Raw genomic sequence first — 22,162 nt, forward strand, 5'->3', positions numbered from 1 at the left:
TAAACGGTACATTTAGTGAGTGTAAGTTTTGGTTAGTATCAACATGTATTGATTCTCAGGATAAATATCGACTTGGCTACTGGACTTGACCTCACTTTCCCTCTATATTTACTTCTTGAGTCAATAGGGCTGGAAACTGATCTGACAGGAGTCAATAAAGCTTTAAATTCTAGAAACTAACTGCTTTGCTGTATAGAAACCATTTTCTATTCAACAGCTACTGCTGTAAGCAGATAAGAAGCCTTAACAAATGTAACAATTTATTGTACATACACATGTGGGAAGATTGCTCAGTTTGGTAACAGCATCAATAACACCATACCCACAAAGCAGCCATGCAACTTCAGGCTAACAATGACATTTCAGACCTGACTCAAGAGCATTTAAAACATTTAATAGTGACCTATTGCTTTTCTGCCCTTTACCCCCCCCCCATGATCTTTGAAATTTGTTCTTAGTAGCCGAAGAAAAGGCCCTTGCATGCTGGATGTGTGGGGGCCTTGTCAACCTCAGCCCCGAGAAAGACATCATTATGATTATCTGTTCTCTCTCTCTCTCTCTCTCTCTCTTGCCTTTTCTTTGATAAAAAAACCATTAAAAGAAAAACAAATTATTCTAGGTTTTAAAAATAGTGTCATTTTCTATCACGTTTTCTCACTTATATTTGCCTTTCTCTGTTTCATGGACAAATATCAGCTATGTTTCTGCCCTTAAGAGTTCATAGGGGCTTCACACTTATTTATATTTTCATTGACCTTACAACCACAGCAAATGATTTCATGCCCTTTTAATAAAGTCTTCCAGCTGTGTAACTCCTCCCTTCTTTCCCGCTTGTTTAGAATGCAGATTACCGTTGCCTTTCTGGTATGTATCAAAAATTTGATCTGTTAGTCACCGTAAACTGTGAATCAAGAAGAGGCCATTGAACAACACTATTAGAATTTCACTTTAATAATATTTCTGGTAGTTAGAATGTTTCTGGTTGCTCCCAAAGTAGACACGAGCAGGCTTGATGCATTTCAATAACACTGTACCAGTGGTTATTCCATGGAGTGGTTCATACATGTTTTTTAAACATTGTATGTGTCTCTCTGTGTGTTCATATTTATTCTGGGGCAGGAAAGACCAGGAGGTGGCAGACATGTGTACGTATGGCACTGAGAACACAATAGAGAAAGGTGAATCTATCAGTTGCAGTTTCTCTCCATATCTCATTTTTCCACTCTTAAGTTCAGTTGTTTATGTTTCCACATCAGTTTGTGATTTTTTTGAAAAGAAAAAGCCCTTATGAAAATTCAGCAGCATTTTAGTGTGAATTTCTTCTCATATATCTGTCTATGCAATTTTGCCTAAAATACCCATTTTTACAAAGCAATTTCCCCTGATATAATGCATTTTTATAAATTAGTTTCACCAATATATGCATTTTTATGGATGCTTCGCCCTACTACATACAGTTTTGTACACATTACTTGGGGCTGGAGAACTGCATTGCAAAATTCAGAGTACAAATTTCGAAGGAAGCTTGTGTTTTGTTTTGCATATTATTTTGGAATATGCAGATTAAGTAGGTTAACCTATAAATGAGAACTGAATCAAATTTCTCCCCCATCCCTAGACTGCATAGGCTAGTAAAATGACACCTTGCAAAAGAACAATAGAGGCATGTAGGAGCCACTTACTTTAGAGCCCTGCCACCCAAACTAGCAGTAATAGCAACAAATTATCAGTGCCATTTAAAATGAATTTTCATTGGTGGGGAATGTACTCAAAGGGGCACTTTCAACTATGCAAAATACTCTTTTAAACTTTTATAAATATACAAATTACATAATACACCAATGCTATGATAAATGTATTTTAACATCAAATGTGATTTAAAGAAATTCAGCACATACATTCAACAATGTTCTTCTCCATTCAGTTTTTGCACCACTAGCAATTAGATACAGTCCATTCTCTGAGGAGTTTGTTTGTTTCTCTGTTCTCTATATTTTTGCCATTGTTTACAGGCAACATAAACACATTTCCCCCCGTTCTTCACAGCCTCAAATAATTTTAATACTAGAATTTTATTTTTATTGTTTAAAAAACAAATAAACCTCACATCAAGCTTTGTGCCTTTACATTAACTGGCTCCCTTCTCCTAATTGACCTCTTTTGTATAGCACTACTGGTCAGTTTTTTTGTATATCTCTGTTCTGATGCTGTGATTCTAATTCTTGTTGGAGGGGAGCCATTTGTTCTATCACTCCAATCTTTTGTCTCCAAAACAACTTTCTCTGACTCAGTAGCAATAGTAGCAGACTGGTAAATTTAAGACCTTTAGCACCAGCCTGTTGCATTTCTGTATGCTTTATTTTAGTATTTGGCATCATGCACCCACTTCACCTGAGTCCCTTATGCTGCAGGAAGAGTGCACAGGGTGCAGAGATTGCACAGTGATTGGCTGTTTCATTCCCGTAAACGTCTCTGTTGGTGTTTAGGGCTGCCTGTTTATTAAGGTGTGGGGCAAAGAGCCTGGGTATAAGGAAATTTTCCAGACTCTTTTCTCTCCATTTCCTGTTCTAAGACAGAAAGTTATTGAAGAGGGCAGTTAACATCTCATCAAGTTTTCGACACATTTAACGCTTAAGCTTGCATTTATTTCAGTGGAGTTCTGGCATCTCAACTGACATTCAAAGTTTCGTTATTTCCAATGGGCCTTCAGATAAGGTCCCATTGTTTTCAATGAGCTTTCTTGTCATCATCAGCAGATGGTGCAGGGACTCAGATGGAGGGAGGTCAGTTAAGTGGCACAGCACCCACCGTGCGCACAAGTGACCTATTGCAGGTTGTCATTTGTTTTAATGTGTCCCCAGTCTGTGTGATGCTCTGAATAATACATTTTGGCGGGGGCAGTGTGAAAAGGGCACTGGAGGGGAGGGAGAGTTGGAGTTTCCTGAGAAGGGGCACAGACGAGAAGAGGAAAAAAGGGACCCATGATGCCCTCATACTGGAGGAAGAAGCTGAGTGAACTGAAAAAGGCACTTTACTGGCATGGAAGTTTGACTTCACTGGTGGGGGATTTCTCCAGTACTTTTTATGTTTTTTTTAAAAAAAACATTTCCCTGGTGAATATGGCAGATGGTGATCAGCAAAGGTGGTAGTGGTGGCGGAGTGAAGAATCCATGGCATGCTGGGCTGAACTGCTAGCTGGCTACTGGCACAGCTACCCAGCCACTACTCCTGCCAGGTTACCACAGCTATTCAGAGCAGCTCCTGCTGATTCTAAGGAGTTCCCAACTTCCAGCCTTGAGTGCCCACAGCAGGATGACAGCTTGGGGAGGAGGGGAGAGCATGTGTGTGCCAAGTCTGTTGTGACTGGGAGAGATAGAAAGATGGTGGAGTGAGGATGTGCGTGTGAATAAATGACAGAGGGACAGAAAGAAAGTGGTGAGAATGTCTGACACAAAGGTGACGGAATGCTGGGCGTGCATGAATCAGAGAGAAAAAGGTGGATTGTTATGTGAGAGGGAGGGAGAGAAGCTAGGATGAGGGTGCATGAGTATGAGACAGGAGTGTATATATGTTTGGGGAGTTGACTTTTGCCCATGGCTTCACTTGATGTGAAACCTGTGGCTTGGAACATTGCTTTGAGTTATCTGCATGGGTTTTGAGTCCTCTGTCATGTATTTGTTGATTGTACCACTGTTAAGGCTGCCCTCCCTTTCAACAGGACCATTCATCCTCCATGAAAGCGAGTGACTTCAACAAACCTTCATGCGAGGATTGGGCTTACCATTAAAACGAGGTAGCCAAGGGTTTGTCTTTTGTTTTTATGAGAAATAAAGAGGGGGAGTGACAATCGTTCTCTCCAGTAAAGCCTGTGACATGGTATAGCACCATTACCACTGAGGCATTCTGTGTCAAATGATGAAAGAATGCAGCTGGGATGATGAGGGCAGCCATGCTACCACTTGGAGCAGCAGCAAGGCTTTTTATGTGTGAAAAAAATCAGCCCACCTTATCTTCACCCAAACATTTTTCAGGATTCCTCCTTCCCCCACCCCAGGATTAATCAGATATTTGAGGAGAGGACCATTTTTGCCTTAGCCACTGAAACTGCTGAAAACTGTGGGCCAAAATGTTTAGCCCAGTGGTACCCTCAGCATCAAGTTTGGATGTATGTTGTACACTTTAAATCAGACTGGGGCGGCTTTCTTCAGTTTGACAGCTACATTCCTTCATAGCCAACCTTTTGGGGGCTGCATACCAGTGGTGGATGGGGTCAAAGGCAAAAGTCAGCACAGCCATGGATGTGACTCCCACCTTTGTACAGTAGGTTACATTCCAGCCATGCAAAAGGTAGAGGTTTCTACACAGAGAGAGAAAGAGACACGCAGACACATATGCAACACCTCTCCATCCTCCTTCTAGCCAAGCAAGAGGCACAGTCACATTTCAAGGACACATTCAGCCAGGCAAAAGCACTCAGGCAGGGTGTAGCCTCTGGGAAGGGGTGTGGCCTGGGGAGAGTCCTGAGGGCCAAACAGAGAGGCCCTAAACATTTGGCCCTTGGGCCTGAGGTTCCTCTCTCCTGCTTTGTCTCTTTCTGTTCTGTGGGCTTTCCTCTGTACTTTCGCAGCCCTTAACGGAGGAGATCTGCTCTCATACCTTCTTAGCATGACCATTTACACTCTAGTTTCTCTGGCTAGCCAGGAATTGGCATCTTAACACACATGGAAATTTCACATCTCCCCAGACAGAGTAAAGAAAGTTCATTTAGATGTTGGTCACCAAGTATACTGGCATTGCATTAAAGAAAAAACAAATTATATGCATGCTTGTGTTAATCAGCCCATTCACTGCAGCACCAAGTTACGATATGTTAGCATGCATTACAGAAATGAGCTGAACTTGTGCTGTTTAGGTTTCGTACTGAAACTTCCCGTTTGAACAAGGATACTTGTTGAACTTTTATCTGAAACATCATGCAAGGCATGTCCCCAAAAAGATGTTTGTAGTATCCTCTTCATCAGCTTGGACTCTTCCTCATAGTGTGCACATCTTTAAGGCGTTCTCACGGACATAAGCAATGCTAGACCCACTGTAAGAGAAACAAGTTTTTTAAGAGAGGTAGTGCTGAAAATTGACAAAAATGTAATTAATGAAGATTAAAACAACTCTAAACTTAGGTGAATGACTCAGCTTCTCCTCAAATTAAACTTGCAAATCCTGTCCTTAAAATGTGCCCAATTTCAGAAACAGAAATGTCCCAAATTGGCTGGGTAGCTTTTTTATCTGCATGACATCAAATCTGCATGAAAAGTACTCCCTTGCCTCAGATGGAGCCCTTCAGTTCAGAATACAGTTTAATAGAATAATAATAATTGTTGTTGTTGTTATCTTTATTTATACCCCATCCTTTTTCCAAACTGGAACTGAAGGCGGCTTCCAGATAAAAAGTACACATAATTAAGAACATACAAAAATCTGCATTAAAATAAAACTAAACTATTGAAATATTAAAACCATTTAACAACATTTAAAATACTGCAAACTCAGTTTAAATAGCCATGCAGAATGACTGTTGTATGAATGTAGGTAGGGATGGAGGGACCTGTCAAATTTGTCATTTTTCCAATCTTAGATATTCTCCGTTTCTCATTTTTCCAATCTTAAAATCAGTTCTCCACATTTCTGCAGCAATTTTTTAAAAAAAGAATCCTCATGAAAATTAATCAGCGTTCATGCAAATTTCTCTTGATAAACACATTTTTATGCAATTTTGACTAACATACACATTTTCCGCAAACAAATTTCTCTATTATAATGCATTGTATATTTTTTCACTAACATATATTCATTTTTATGAACACTTTACTGTGCCACCACCACCACCATCATCTTGGTAAACATTGTTTAGTTGCAGAACAGCGTTGCAAAATTCAGATAAGTGAATTTCAAAGGATAGCTTTGTTTCGATTCTCATATTGTTTTGGAAAGTGCAGATTTGATAGATTTGCCTTTAAATTTATTTATTTATTGCATTTGTATACCGCCCCATAGCTGAAGCTCTCTGGGCAGTTTACAACAATTAAAAACATTAAAAACAAATATACAAATTTAAAAACACATTTTTAAAAAGCAATTTAAAAACACATGCTCAAATGCCTGGGAGAAGAGGAAAGTCTTGACCTGGCACCGAAAAGATAACAGTGTTGGCCCCAGGCGCAGCTCATCATAGAAATCATTCCATAATTTGGGGGCCACCACTGAAAAGGCCCTCTCCCTTGTTGCCAGACTCCCAGCTTCCCTCGCAGTAGGCACCCGGAGGAGGGCCTTAGATGTGGAGCATAGTGTACAGGTGGGTTCGTGTCGGGAGAGGCGTTCCATCAGGTATTGTGGTCCTAAGCCGTGTAAGGCTTTATAGGTTAAAACCAGCACCTTGAATTGAGCTCAGAAACATATAGGCAACCAATGCAAGTGGGCCAGAATCAGTTTTATATGTTCGAACCGTCTGGTCCCTGTTACCAATCTGGCCTCTGCATTTTGTACAAGCTGCAGTTTTTGAACAGTCTTCAAAGGCAGCCCCATGCAGAGCACATTGCAGTAATCTAACGTTGAGGTTACCAGAGCATGGACAACTGAAGCCAGGTTATCCCTGGCCAGATAGGGGCATAGCTGGGCCACCAACCAAAGTTGGTAGAAGGCATTCCGTGCCACCAAGGCTACCTGAGCCTCAAATGACAGAGATGGTTCTAGGAGAACCCCCAAGCTATGAACCTGCTCCTTCAGGGGGAGTGCAACCCCATCCAGGACAGGTTGGACATCCACTATCCGGTCAGAAGAATCACCCACTAGCAGCATCTCAGTCTTGTCTGGATTGAGCCTCAGTTTATTAGCCCACCTCCAGTCCATTGTCGCAGCCAGGCACTGGTTCAGCACATTGATAGCTTCACCTGAAGATGAAAAAGAGAAATAGAGCTGCATGTCATCAGCATACTGATAGCTACACACTCCAAAGCTCCGGATGACCACACCCAACGGTTTCATGTAGATGTTGAACAGCATGGGGGACAGAACTGACCCCTGTGGAACTGCATACTGGAGGGTCCAGGGTCCCGAGCAATGTTCCCCAAGCACCACCTTCTGGAGCCGACCCACCAAGTAGGAGCAGAACCCCTAAATGTGAAATGAATTTAAAAATGTGAAATGAATTTAATTTCTCTCCCATACCTAAATGCAGGTGCCTTTGAAACATTGTTCTTCTAAATCATTAGAAGTTTAATAAATAATAAAATAATAATTTATTCTGATAAGGTTGCACATTCTCCTTCCTTGATTCAGGACCAATTCCCCACTTAATGTGAACATAATAAAGCAGTTACTAGAATTATAGATTTATGCACTATTCCCCCAAATCAGTTGTGGCATGGTAAATGGATACCTGGGCCCATGCTGGAGTACTCAGATGACCATCATGTCCATATCCAAAGCCAAAACAATTCCTATGACATCATGATGATGTAGGGCTTGAGTGCTCACTTAATGATGCCCTGATTCACATAAAGATTTTAAAAGTTTATTACAGTCAAAGACCAGACAACCTGATTCACATATGAAAATAATGGGGCAGGTTGTTGCTTGAAAACTCAAGTGGTTCCCAATTTTTTCCCCTATAGATCCCACTTGAAAATTACTGAAGGTCTTGGTGAACCACTTCATGGTTTTTCTGTCTGTTGTAGCAATTGTAATTCCATAGAATGCAAACTGTAATACAATTAAAATTCCATGTAAGAAATAAAAGAAGCAATAAAAATACTGTTAAATATCTATATAAATATTCGATGCAGTGGATGTGCCATCTCCCATCTTCAACCACAAATCCACAGACACACTGTAGACAACCTGAATGAGGCTTGCAGACCACTGGTGGTGTACGGACCACAGTTTGGGAACCTCTGATCTTTACTATAGGTGAAGATAGAAACTGAAGTCTGCATAGTGCAGCAAGACTTTAATTTTAACATCATGGCTTAGAATGGACCAGGCATTCCAAAATTTGGGCCAGCCTTCAGCTCCAAGTGCACTGGAAATACAAGTAGCCCAGAAAACCAGTGTTACCCCCCCCAAAAAAAGTGCATTGTGTTAATGGTCCTCTGATTCCTATCATATTGTGGTTGTCCAGGATGAGGAGGCTATATGTGTAAAAAGAGCCAGAGCAGAGTATCTGATTTTATCTGAGGACTTCTTGGTGGTTGAAAGAACCCACTGAATTGTATTGAGATGAGTAGAAAAAATATGTATAGAGAACACATTTTCATTTTTATGCGACTTCATTTCTCACTATAAGAACCTCCCTCCTTTTGTGTTAACAAAATATAACTACATTCTTTTATTATTATTTTAGGTTTTTTTAATAAATAAATAAATCACAAAAAGAGACAATATGCTAAAAATATGCAGTGAACAAATATCATCTGTACAGACTGGAAGAGAACCTTCATAAATTAACCTTATTAGTGCATTACTGTAAGTGAATGCCAAAAAAGCTCCTAATTTGCATTAAGATAGATTTTTCAGGTTGGCTGCATGATTTAATTAAAGAAAAGATTAAGAATCATTAAACAAGCTGCTCTACCTTGCAATAACAGAATTCATATCTGATTCAGGTTAACGAAAACACAGATGGTGATTCTGTAACTGTTGAGTTGCTGTAACAGAATGAAAATGATCCCATTAGTTCTCTGGAAATGTGAGGGAATTTGAAAATTAGTATGCAGATACATTGTATGGTGCTAGACAGCTTGGTCTGCTTGGATCATCACTGATTACTCTTTGTTTGGGTTGGCAACACTGAACTTAATAAATGAAAAAATGTTCCAGTATACCACAGTTGGAAACTGTTCAAGGTTGAAATAGGTGTGCAGACTTACAAGAAGAGAGAGTTAAGTAAACAAATGTCAATCATTCCAGGGCTGGCAACATTTTCCCCCCATCTGAGGACGTCTGTTCTCGAGAAGCAAAGTGTCATCAATTTTTATTTTTCAAAAAAAACACATTATTTCTATACCTGCCTTTGTGTATCATTTATTATTCCAAAGGCATTTTAAACGCACAGTGGGTTCCTAGTAAGGAATGTTCTGCATTCAGCAGGAGGAGAAAAGGATCCTTCCCTCAAAAATATGTCCTATGGTCTGATACAAATCAATTCAATTTGCTTCCACCAGGGCAAGAGGACCTGTGGCCCTCCAGATGTTGTTGGACTACACCTCTCATCATTCCTAACTGCTGGACATGCTGGCTGAGGCTGTTGGGAGCTGGAGTCCAGCAACAATTTGAGGGCCACAGCTTTATACTAAATGTTGTTAAATCATCTCACAAACACAATTAACTCATGGAACTCACTGCCTACAATATGCTATGATGGCCACTACCATACTTGGCTTTTTCAAAAAGGTTTGGCAAATTCATGGAGAATAGGTCTAACAACCAGTATTAGCCATGCTTGTTAAATGGAACCTTCCCCTCCAGGAGCAATATAAGTCTGAACATCAGATGCTGGGAACAAACATGTTCTTCACCTCAGAATGGCCTGGACACACAGCATCATTTTGAGTCGGGGAGGAGAGAGAAATGGCAGCTGCCATAAAAACATGGTGATTCCCACTGTGCAACTCCCTCTCCCCCAAAATTTGGGAATTGGCTACCCGAACTGGCTCCCTGCAAATGGGGCCATGGATATTCATTCCAATCCTACTTGCAACTGATAGTTGTGCCTACGACTTCTGTTTGTTCATTTCATTATCATTACATCTAATACTGAATTTGAGTGGTCCAGAGCAAATCTGTTTGATAGGATCACCACAAAATAAAGTAGCAATACTTGCATACTTTGGGGATTCCCCAGCTTTACAAAAGTGTATCAGTTTGTACAATTAAAGAAAAATGAAATAAAATCCAAATGCAAACAAAATGGGCACATCAGTGAAACCATTAGGTTGTCAATTGGGGAAAATAGGGAAGGAAGGAGAGAATTGAGCTGGAATTGAGTATTAATGGAGTCAAAATTCCTCAGAAGATAATTTTCCAAATAGTTTGAGAATTCTGCCACTTCTCTAGAGAGCATCCAGCAACTCTCCCCCACCCTTCTGTTCTCTGCAAGTACGGCTGGAAGTTTTGGGAGGACATCTTCACTCAGCCCTGAACTTTGTAAGTCATTCCAGTGCTCAAATATGGGGCATATTGGAGATGGGGCCATTCATAAGCCCTATCCCCTGACTCTCCCCTCCCAGTTTTAACCAGATCATGGCTCTCCTAGCTAAAGAGGAGCCCTATACAGCTTTGGACTAGGATACCTGAAAGACCATGTTATCCCTTATATACCCAGTTGATCACTGCCCTCTGCAGATGAGGGCCTCCAGCAGATACCATCTAATCAGGCAGTCTGTTCTGCACAACATAGGAAACAGACCTTTAGTGTTGTGGCATCTACCCTCTGGAATTCCCTCCCCTTAAATATTAGAGAGGTGCCATCTCTGTTATCTTTTCAGCACCTACTGAAGACTTTCCTCTTTCAACAAACCTCTTAAGTTCAGACCTGATCCCAGTCTTCATCTGTGCTGGAATTGCTTTTTAATATGTTTTTAAAACTTTTCTTTTAAAAAAAATGTTTTTAAAGCTTTTAAAAATGTTTTTTTAAATATATTTTATTTTAAAGTATTTTAAAGCCTGTTTTTATGATGTTTTGTAGCATTTTTAGTGCTTTTGTTTGCTGCCCTGGGCTCCTATTGGGAGGAAGGGTGGGATATAAATCTAATAATAAATAAATAAAGAGACCAAAAGAAAGGTGAGCAGACACTGCCCTATTCTCACAGCTGTCTTTGATTCTAAATACTGGAGCAGGTGGGGCATCATTGTTTATGTATGTATGTGCAGTGGTTACAGTGCTGGACTACGACCTGGGAGACCAGGGTTTGAGTCCCCACACAGCCATGAAGCTCACTGGGTGACCTTGGGCCAGACACTGCCTCAGCCTCAGAGGAAGGCAATGGTAAACCCTCTCTGAATAACGCTTACCATGAAAACCCTATTCATAGGGTCGCCATAAGTTGGGATCGACTTGAAGGCAGTCCATTTCCATTTTTTTCATTTATTTATTATAACGTTTAAATCCCACCTCTTTATAAGAGCAGGGAGGTACATGCATGGTGTGTCTCTAATCCTCTTTTCGCATCATGACAACCACATGAAGTAGATAGTTTCAGCCAACCAGTGAATATATTTTTCTTCTGCCAGACATTTAGACTGTTTGCTTTAGCTCTGAGCCTCTAGCTTCTAGTATTTACCTGGCAACCATTTTGTTTTATTTATTTATGGTTATAAATATGGGTGGTTTGCCTGTATGGTCAGCTCAGGTGTATGTTTTATGTCGGCCGCTTTCATGGCATTTTTGTTTTGGTTTTTTGAATGGTAAAATCACATTGAGCATATCTTTGTATTGAAAGGCAATAGGGAAACTGTAAAATTAAATAAAAGAAATTAAATAAAATTAAATAAAAGAAGTGGCAATCATGTTTATTTCAATACATGCTCACCAGAAGGATCCATTCACATGTGTCATTTTCCTACATAGATGTACAGAGGGGTGTGTGTGTGTATCTGCCACTTAAAACTCGCACATCTATTTCACTTATGTTCTTTAGCATGCAGCAGGGGAAAGCAAAATATTTCCCAAAGTCCTCTGTTTGCTTATTTTGTATGGGAACATTACTTAAATATGCCAGGAATATTTACTACACCATACAAACACAACACATTGTGGTATTTTAGTATGATGATAATAATAAATGTAACAAGAAAAATTGTCTTGCTCTATGGAAGACTCCACATTCTGAAGTCAGCTTTGCATCAGGTTCTGAGGTGAGAACCTTCTTATGTGTGAACCTCAACATCTCTGAAATGTGTGAACTAACAGCATTGTTTTCTGCTGTGATAATTAACTACTGGGTTGGTCAATTCAGACAGGATTAAACCATTCATTTACATTTAAAAGAAATTTCATTTCTTTTCTTCTATTTCTTCTTGCTTTTTAAATGTTTCTGCTCCCTCGTTATATCTAGGTGATGAATCACATCCAAACAGTGATTCAGACATGAAAGGATTGATATTAGTTTTGTTGTATGGCAGAGATGGGAATTTTTCTGGGCTGAGGGCCATATTACCTTAGAGGAAAGCTGTCAGGGCCCACACTCCAAAGATGGGGGTGGCCAGACTCAAATGTAGGTGGGGCCAGATAGCATACAGTCACCTATTAATGCACAGAGCGACAAAATCAGGCACACTCTTAACACAAAGCACATGTAACAGAGAGGTGTGTGCACTGTGATGTTCCTGTATGTGAATATAATGTATATATGATAAGTGCAGGTTTATTATAGGAAATATGGTAAGTGGAGTGAGTGAGAAGGGGGAGTACATGGGCTGTAGAATGTTGGATGATGATTGGCTGTGTGTTTGAATGGCTGAAGGTATAAAAGGGAGAATGACAGTTGAATCTGGGTGGTTGAGGTGGTGGTGTTTGGTGGATGTTGAAGGTGGTGGATGTTGAGGCTGGTGGGTGTTGAAGGTTGTTGTAGAGAGATTGGATTAGGAGTTCTGAGGCAAATATTAAGAAGTAAGAACATAAGAGTATCATATATGAAACCATACGCTTGCCAACAAAATATTTAAGTAATCTTGTTATTCCTAGTGTGAACAATAAACATTTTCTTGGTTTACTTAAAAGCCTGATTCCTTAGCTGGAGTGTACAGACCAGGGGGGAAGGTAGGGTAACCAAGGCTGGAGAAGAAATTGTATCTAATGGTGGCAGGGGTAAAGGAGGAGATATTGTATCAGCATTCAGTACCACAGAACAACCCAGAGCTGTGAGCTTCATAGGCAAGAGGCTTCAGGGGGGTTGGGAATTACCGATATACACGGACACAAGGTATCATATAGCCAGGAAGAGACTAAGGCACAGTCTAGAGGCTATATTGAGTACACAAAGTGTTGGGTAGTGTGGCCTAGCAGAGGGATCTTTTCAGATCTGTGCTAGAGCAGAGAGAGGTAAAAATAAACACGACGATCCTGACTGCTGGTAGCCAAGAGTGAGAGCATCACAGGTGGTGCCAGGGGAAGGACATCGCATGCATGCACGCACGCACGCATGCACACACACAGACCTGCACATACAAACACACTTAGTTCAGCTGTGGAGCAGTGAACTGTTATTTTCACTACCCCAGTGGGGCTTCTTCCTAGTAAGTATGTTTTAGATTGCTGTCCTAGGATTATGTGAGCTGGAAAGAAGGATCTGCCAAGAGGAAGAGGTGTAGGAAGTCTGGGGTGCCTGCTAACTTGCTGCTTCAACTCAAATATCTGCCTTATGCATAAGAGCTGGCGCTGTTTCCCAGGAAGATGAGTATCCTGACAGCATGACCACCCAGTCTCTGCAGTAAGACATGGAGGCATTTTCCTGGAAGCAACAGGAGAAAGAGGGAGGAGAAGAGATACCCAGCCAGAGAGGAGTGGCTGCTGCAGCAGCCGGGGATGCCAACTTCTGCACTACTGTAAGCAGATAGTATACTGTAGATCAAAGAGGGAGAGACGTCTGCCCACTTCCATAGACTTCTTCATTCTATCTGACCTCAGCCAACCTGCCTATACACACCTGCTCTGCACTCTTGGATCACACAAGGTCCCTGTAACAAAATCAGACTTGTTTATATGTTTAAACTTGTTTATGTTTAATGAAATGTTATTCAGGTAAGAAAGAGTTAATGGAATGCTAGGAAGTGTGGATGATGTAAGGCTGACAGGTGGGAGGGGATGTGTGAGTGAGAGTTCCAAGCAGGTTTTGAAAGTGAAAAAGTGGTTGGTTTTGACAGAGTTAGATAGGGATTTGAATTGGAGGAGATAGGATCAGGAATTGTGAAGTGAACATTTAGGTAGAGGGGCTGGGGTGTTGAGGGAGATCCCACCCTCTGGAACTCCCTCCCACAAGATCTTCGGCACGCCTCTTCCCTGAATATGTTCCGCAAGGCCTTAAAGACCTGGCTTTTTCAACAGGCTTTTGGGACTTCTGGGGAAGCTTAATGTTCTTATGATTGAAATGCCTCCTACCCTGTATTGTTATCTTAATTTATATTTATTTATTTATTTAATTAATTAATTAATTAAGCTTATATACCGCCCGACTAGCAACAGCTCTCTGGGCGGTGAACATTAAAAATACAATAAAAATAACACAAAACTGTACACAAAATGGTACAGTCTAAAATCAAAAGATAATAATTTAGAAATTAACAGGAATTAAAATGCCTCAGAGAAGAGAAAGGTTTTAACCTGGCGCCGAAAAGATGATAGTGTCGGCGCCAGGCGCACCTCCTCGGAGAGACCATTCCATAGTTCGGGGGCCACCACTGAGAAGGCCCTAGATCTTGTCACCACTCTCCGGGCTTCCCTATGAGTCGGAACCCGGAGGAGGGCCTTCGTAGTAGACCGTAGTGTACGGGCCGGTTCATATCGGGAGAGGCGTTCCGACAGATATCGTGGTCCCGCGCCGTATAAGGCTTTATAGGTAAGTACCAACACTTTGAATCTGGCCCGGAAGCATATTGGAAGCCAGTGCAAACGGGCTAGCACAGGTGTTATATGCTCAGACCGCTTAGTTCTTGTTAGCAGTCTGGCCGCTGCATTTTGCACTAGCTGTAGCTTCCGAATCGTCTTCAAAGGTAGCCCTACGTAAAGCGCATTGCAGTAGTCCAGACGCGAGGTTACCATAGCATGTACCACTGATGAGAGGTCCTCCTTACTCAGATAGGGATGTAGCTGGGCTACCAACCGAAGTTGGTAGAACGCATTCCGGGCCACCAAGGCTACATGAGCCTCAAGTGTGAGGGAAGAGTCTAAGATGACTCCCAGACTACGCACCTGTTCCTTTAGGGGGAGTGTAACCCCATCCAGGACAGGGTATATATCCACCATCCGATCAGAGAAACCATTGCTTCATTGAGAAACCATTGATCATTGAATATTGTTATATTGTATTTTATTGTATTGTATTTTGCTCCATTTTACTATACGTACGTCGCCTAGAGTGGCCATCGGCCAGATAGGAGACACATAAATTAAATTTTATTATTTTATTATTTATTATTGTGGTTAGTGGGGTAGGATAGGTAGGTAGAGCAGGGACAATAACATCTTAATAATTATCAACATTTAACATCATGTAAATAATAAAGTGCTTTTGTTGTAAAATCTGCATGTCAGCTTGGTCACGTGTGCTACCAAACCAGAGTCCTATTCTACACCTATACCTATACCAATTATATTGACAGTGTACACTGGTGGTCACCAAGGTGGTGGAGCTGAAGCTTGGGGGTTAGACAGCATATCTGACCCAGGCTGAGGTGGACTTCCCAGAGGGATATCCTGATCCAGGTGTGGGGAATCAGGAGGCGGAATCCAAGAGACATACAGGAACGTAACAGTCCCCCTTGAGCTAAACTGTGATGGTTTTAAGGTTGGGCAAAGTGCAACTGCCCTTGTCAGGCTGCATCCTAGTCTTGTCTCCAACTGAGCAGAGAGAGAGATTGGGCAGAAATAGGTCCTGTGGGGAGAGATGGAGAAAGCACCCAACCTAGCAGGCTGCCAAGTTTTCAAGAGCTGACGGCAGGGAGTTGGGAAGTGCGTTTTGCAGGACCATCTTTATTCCTCAGCCTGCAGCCAGAAAGTAGTAACATTGGGTTGGATCTAAAGTAAGGTAATTGCACATAGGGCTCACAGAAATCAAAGGTCAAGTTAGTCAAGTCCCATTGTTCTCAGTGGAAAGTGGAAACTAGGTGCAACTAATTTAGTTTGGCTCTGGATCCAACTCAACAGAAGGAAGAGAACCCTTTCTCCACATACGGGAGCAGAGAATGGTGGCTTTTATTGCTTCCAATGTTCACAATGCATAAAGGAAGAGACAACAGAGACAATCTTGAATTCCCAATTAGGGCCACTAGAGAACTACAGAATTCACAGTTACCATCTGTTGCTGCAATGGCAATATTAGCAGTGGACATATATTTCCTGACTTTGGCATCAAAATTTGTATGGCTTTGTTGCTGTTTGTTATTCAAGGTGCAATCTGAAACACACTTCCTAGTGAGTAAGCCCCATCAAAAACAGCAAGTAAACATGCTTTGGATTGTGCTGCCAGTTATCTTCAGTAGCTGCATTCAAAACACTTAAGGTTGACCATTTGAACAATGAAAGCATTCTGCAGATTCTGCCACATAGCCAGTATAAAAGAGCCCTTTAATTAAAGAGCCTCTCTCTCTCTCTCTCTCTCTCTCTCTCTCTGTCTGTCTGTCTGTCTCTCTCTCTCTCTCTCTCTCTCTCCCTCTCTCTCATTGCTCCCTTCATCCTGTCATACTATAGTTTATTTTATTTTAATTTTTCAGGGTATATGAGCATTCAGAAAGGCCAGTACAAAACCTGGGCTGTCAAAAGATGCAACGCGGCATCATCACATGGCTGATGGCTAGGAGCCAGGTCTGTCAACACATGGCTTTGTACTATCCGGGGGAGAGAATTTGATTCTTCAGCAGTGTCTAATCAGTTTAAAACAAATCTGGAAGATGTTACTAAAAGACTAGATGAGTTCCAGGCCACAGCAGCTTCAGCATACAAAGGAGTAGAGGATTTAGTTTGAGAAGTAAATTGAAGATGCAGAGACAACACTTGACAGTTTCAACATGATTACAGCTGTGAATAACAAGAAGTGCACTACTGTTCTAGAAAATCGGATTACAGGTACCTGGCAGAAGATGCTCACAGATACCTTGGCTGTGTGAGAGGCGGGCTTGGTGTCCAGATTCTCAACACAGAATGTTTGCTATTGTATGCTCTTCTGATGTTTTAAGACAACAATCTTTAGAAGCAGACAATTGCAAACAAAACAATAGTATAATAAACTTCAAAGACAATACTGAAGGATGATGCACTGGTATACAAACAAGTTCCAGTCCTCCTCTCCAGTCTCGTCATAATCTCAAATTCCCCATTTTTCTTTTGTAGTGGTTTAATGTGCAGGAGTTTTAGTACATGAGGGACTCTTAACGGAATCCACACTGATTATGTTTTAAGGGAAACATATGCAGCGTCTGACTTCCGAGTCACCATGGCCAGGTTCAGGCTGTGCGCTAAAATCAGAGCTCACCCAACAGCAAGACTTTTGTTTCTCACCAGAAGAATGCATAGTCTAGGAGACAGCTAAACTACTAGTACTCCAGGACACTTTGCAAAAAAGTTGATGTGTAGCTATTGCAGTGACATTACAGGGAACAGTGGAAGTCAGGAAGTTTATGATTACTGGAAAAAGTCCAAAGGAAAAACCTGACAAGAGATAGAAAGGTTGTGCTTGCTTGGGGCATCTATGGAAGATTTCTCCAGCAACACTCTCTAGTAGAGATGTGTGACATCACTTCACCTAAAATTGACTTAGAACAAGTGTGGGGAATTTTTGGCCCTCCAGATGTTGCCAAACTATAGCTCCCATCATCCCTGGCCATTGGCTATGCTTGCTGGGGCTGATAGGAGTTGGAGTCCAGCAACATCTAGAGGGCCATAGGTTCCCCACACCTGGCTTAGAATAAGCAAACCTTATTCTTCTCCTTAAACCAGGACATGTTGCAAGCCAAGCCAACTTAAATCAGACTGTGGGGCTGGGCTCACACTAGCCATCTTTCACTGTTGACTGACAACATTTATTTTCATCCAGGTCTTTTGAGTTTGAGTATTAGCTGGTGTTGTTGATGGAGACAGAGGGAGTGACCCTGGCATATTGTGAAAGGTAGATTTTTTTTGTAGATTTATTCATTTTTATTGATTTTATATGTTTATTTAATTCATTAACATATTTTAAGCCACACTTTTCATAGAATTCCATCAAGGTGGCTTACAGAGACACAATAAAATTTAAAAATCAGTAAATACATCATGAAAAACAATAATAAAATCATCAGTGAGTACTATATTGATTGGGAAAAGATTTGTGTTAAAAGGCCTGTCTAAAAAGTTCAGTTTTCAAGAGATACCTGAAAGAAAGGAGGGATGGTTCCTGCCGAATCTCTGTACTATAGGGCAGGGCCTGCCACACTAAAGTCTCAGTCCCTGGTGGAGGCCAACCAAACCTCAGGAGCATGGGGAAGCACTAAATGTGCCCCATCAGGTCTCGGTGATTGAGATGGCAGTCAGGCGGTCCTCAAGAAAATTTGGGTGCAACTTGTTTAGGGCTTTGTGAATTAACACAAGAACCGTGAACCTCACTCAGAAGCAAATTGGCAAGCAGTGCAGCTCTTTTAGCAGCAGGGTAACATGTGGCCGGTAACTTATTCCTGTAAGCAGTCTGGCCAATGGATTCTGATTGGTTTTGTATAATTGTGACCCGCCCTGAGATGGTTTACACTGAAAGGTAGGATATATAGTTTTACAAATAAAGATATGATATTCCGATTATGACACTTTATGGCTATATCTCTACCCTCTCTGGACTTTTCAGCTGTGATTTGCTGATCCATAAATAGTGTCATAGCAGTGCAGCTACAGAAGAGCAGCTCCTTCCGGTGCTCTGGAATGAGTGTTAAGCTACTTTAGCTTCCACATTGGACATGGCCTTTTCAAAGAGGCAGAGCTTTTGTGCTGGAAAAAAATGCAAAAAAAGTTGCTATTTTTGAAGTGATTTCATAGGAAAGAGCTTCCCAGCCTTTCAGCCATGAAAACTTCATTAAAATTCCAACTATGCATGCCTGGAGTACCTGAGCGGCCTTGGCTGAAAGGTATGTATAACTGAGGAGGTTTCCTAAGCTACCCCTTTGATTACTATTTCAAGGCCGGCGTGAGGCAGCACAAGCACACTGAGAGCAGGGCTATACTGAAAATAACACAGACAGTGAACCCTGTAACAAAATGGTGCAGTGTTCTTGGTCAGGGTTCTCACCAGCCATCCACGCCTTCTTTCAAGATACTTTATTCCATTTCCTCTTCCCTGGTTTTCTATCCCCTCCTCCAAAAGACACTCTACATTTTTTGGCCACTGAGCATGCTCAGTCCTCACAGGCCTGTTTTGGTTCCCCTTGTCTGAAGATTTTTTCAACTTCTGCAAACCTCAGGATTTCCCTGAGCATGCTGATTTCTTTCTCTTGTTTCTCAGCAACTCCATTTTGGCAGCATAGCTGTCATAACTCTGATTTTGCTATTAGTAAATATGATTTTGGGGTACATATATAGTTTCCAGAGGAGCCCTAACAGGGCTGAAAGGAACATGCTGGAAGAAATTGGCTAATCTATAAGAAGACGATGCAGGCCTTGAAATAGTTTTTTGTCTAAAACATAAAGCAAAATAAAGAATGAGTATTTCTTTCAAGTTATTGCATGAAACTACTGACATCTCCTGTTAATCCACACAGTAATAAAACCATGATACGAAGTTAGCAGTCCATGCCTGTACATGTTTACTCAGAAATGAGCCCCACTGTTTTCAGTAAAATGAGTGCAGTAAAATGCAGCCTAATGTTGTCTTGTCCCCCCTTCTTGCTGGAACATTTTCCTTGTGGAGCCCTTGAAAAGTTACAAAGGGACAATGCCTTTCCTCTCATAAGGCCATTATTTGTTGGACGGAGAAAGGATTTCCAAGTGGCGAAAGACATGATTACATTCTACATTCTACCCACTTGATCTCTAGTTGATTACAGAGTCTTTGTGAGCCTGGCAGCCTTATCTTTTGATGCTGTTTTTGAATTGGGTGTGTTTGGGGAGTTGCAGTACCTGGTATGAAAGGTGGAAAGAACATTCTGGCAGCAGTTGTGATTCATGGAAGCCATATGGTATGCCAGGATGTTAAGTAAGCTGCTGGACCCAGAAGAATGTGCCAGGGCTTCTGACAGTTCTATACTAAATGTTGTAGGATACAACTATCAAGGGAAGATGAAGCTCTATTTGAAATGTAATTGAAGGTTCAAATCCTTATCCTAGTGGACACATGTCAAAATCATCACAGCAGGCAATGAATATCTGTGCCACTGATGTTGGCATCACAGCGAAGGGAACATGGGGTTGAATGGACTACTGTAGCAGGCTGACCACATAGGAAAAACTAGGCATAAACTCTCTCACAGAATAAGTTAACATTTCATTCACCAAAATTTTGACAGCAGCCATTACATTTCTTTTTTCAGATTTCTATGTAAAATCACAGCTGTGGTCCAAAGAACTCATGTTTGTGTGTGGTTAAGGACAACAAAGGCAGACATTTATTTGACATTTTCATCACAGCATCTCTCATTGCCAAAGACGCAAGCCACTCTTCAAATTAAAAGGAGTGGTATCTCTTATCCAGGAAAACTATGAGTAAGGAACTTGTCCCCAGGCGTATATAGCTCAGGTGTATATGACCTGTTTAGGATCAGTTCCATGCAACAGAATCTTGTATCTGGGTTAAGAAGCAGAAAGCATGTGTAGTAATTAGAAGCTATCAAAACCTCTCCATGGGCACAGGGTTAGTGTTGGATTTGGGTCAACATGTGGAATCTGTCTTATCTTTCATCAGTTCTACACAGTAATGCAATAAATAATCCAGTTTTTCCATCCTAGAAAAAATTGAAATAATTCTCTTCCTCCACCCCTTGCTAACAAGTTTTTTTTTGGTTTTCCGCTATAGATATTTTAACTTTTCCCAGGACAGTTTCATCAAATAGTATAAAAAACCATTATGGATGATTCTATTGAAGAGTTCTTTTTAAAAAAAATCACATGCACACACACGATAAAGAACAACCTATGTATTTATTAATAAATAAATAAATATCATTACATACTTTTAACTATCTTGCTCAAAACAAACTGAATTATTCATGCATAGAATCGTACAGCATTGCAACACCTGTTTTCAATCATGCATAATGTAAAATCACTCATTACCTCACAAGAGCCTCTACATCTCCAGCAATCAAATGGCATTGAAGCAGCAAAACAGGTGCCTGGCAGGTGGATCCAAACAGATGTTTGGAGCTTGCATGTCTTTTCTTGTACAGGTGTGATGATCTTGTTTTCAGCAGCATAATTGCTATTTAAGTAGGTAATGTTTAATTCTTACGTGCTTTAATATTTATTTTTGCTTCTTCAATTCCTTTTCTTTCCACTTTGCAAACTGTGTAGGCTTGAGAAGCAGCTTTGGCGATGTGTAAAAGCTTTGGATGAGCTGTTGGCAGAGTTATGCCAGCTTGAGAAGGCATCGCTTCTTCTGTGGGTTTTCATTGCAGAGTCAGCTTCACATCACTTTTCCACTTTTTAAAATGCAGCTCCTTGGTTCTGTGTAGGAATGAATGCAGAAAAGTAAACTGTTTCTTATCTAAGAATGGTATGAGAATGAATATTCTTTCCAATGTAATTAGGCCTCCATGGGAAAGTTTTTGGAATGATTTCCAGGAAGCCACATCCATAAAAACTGTGCATAGTTTTCTTTTCACTGTATGATTACAGAATACTAGATCCTTGGGAAAAGTCATATGGAAAACTCAGCAAAGAATATAGTTATTCACACATGGTTTGTATGGAACAGATAAACAGAGATGGCTGAAGAAATTTTGCTGCCTGAGGTGAAGGACATGATGACACTTCCTGTAATTCCACTGGACTGGAAACTTAATTTTACTTCAGCACTGGCACCTCCACCGTGCCTGAGGGGCCCAGGCTAGCTTAGTGGGCACACGATGGGCTGATGACACTTACAGCTTTGTCTTGCATCACCTCACTGCCACCACCTGCCCTGCAGTATCTGCCATCTGAAGTTGTTGCCTCATTTTGTCTAATGGTTGGGTTGGCCCTGTAGATTATCAGTTTATCAAGGAAAGCAGCAAAGCAGCTCACAAGGAAGACCAGAGTATAGATATCATAGACTGGAGTTGATTCACTTAGCAGTTCCATGTGTGGAAGCATATTTTTGAATACAAGAACAATTCTGAGAGTCAACTCACCATGTGCATGCTCTGAAAACAGCATGCCCTGAAAAGACTCCAGGGCTTTCATCAAGCCCATCCTAGGATAGCACCCTCCCCAAAATGTGATCCTTGGATGAAAAGAGTGGTA

General features: G+C 41.1%; 1 long non-coding RNA gene across 1 annotated transcript; it reads right to left on the reverse strand.

Moving 5' to 3' along the window:
* Positions 1-952: 952 nt before the first annotated feature.
* On the reverse strand, positions 953-21,356 carry LOC133378158 (uncharacterized). Its single transcript, XR_009760885.1, has 3 exons — positions 20,996-21,356; positions 6,893-6,944; positions 953-5,089 (listed from the first exon to the last, which is right to left on the reverse strand). It is a non-coding gene; the product is annotated as an uncharacterized LOC133378158 (long non-coding RNA).
* Positions 21,357-22,162: the final 806 nt, after the last annotated feature.

This window comes from Rhineura floridana, chromosome 2 (assembly GCF_030035675.1).
Source record: "Rhineura floridana isolate rRhiFlo1 chromosome 2, rRhiFlo1.hap2, whole genome shotgun sequence".
Lineage (NCBI taxonomy): Eukaryota > Metazoa > Chordata > Lepidosauria > Squamata > Rhineuridae > Rhineura > Rhineura floridana.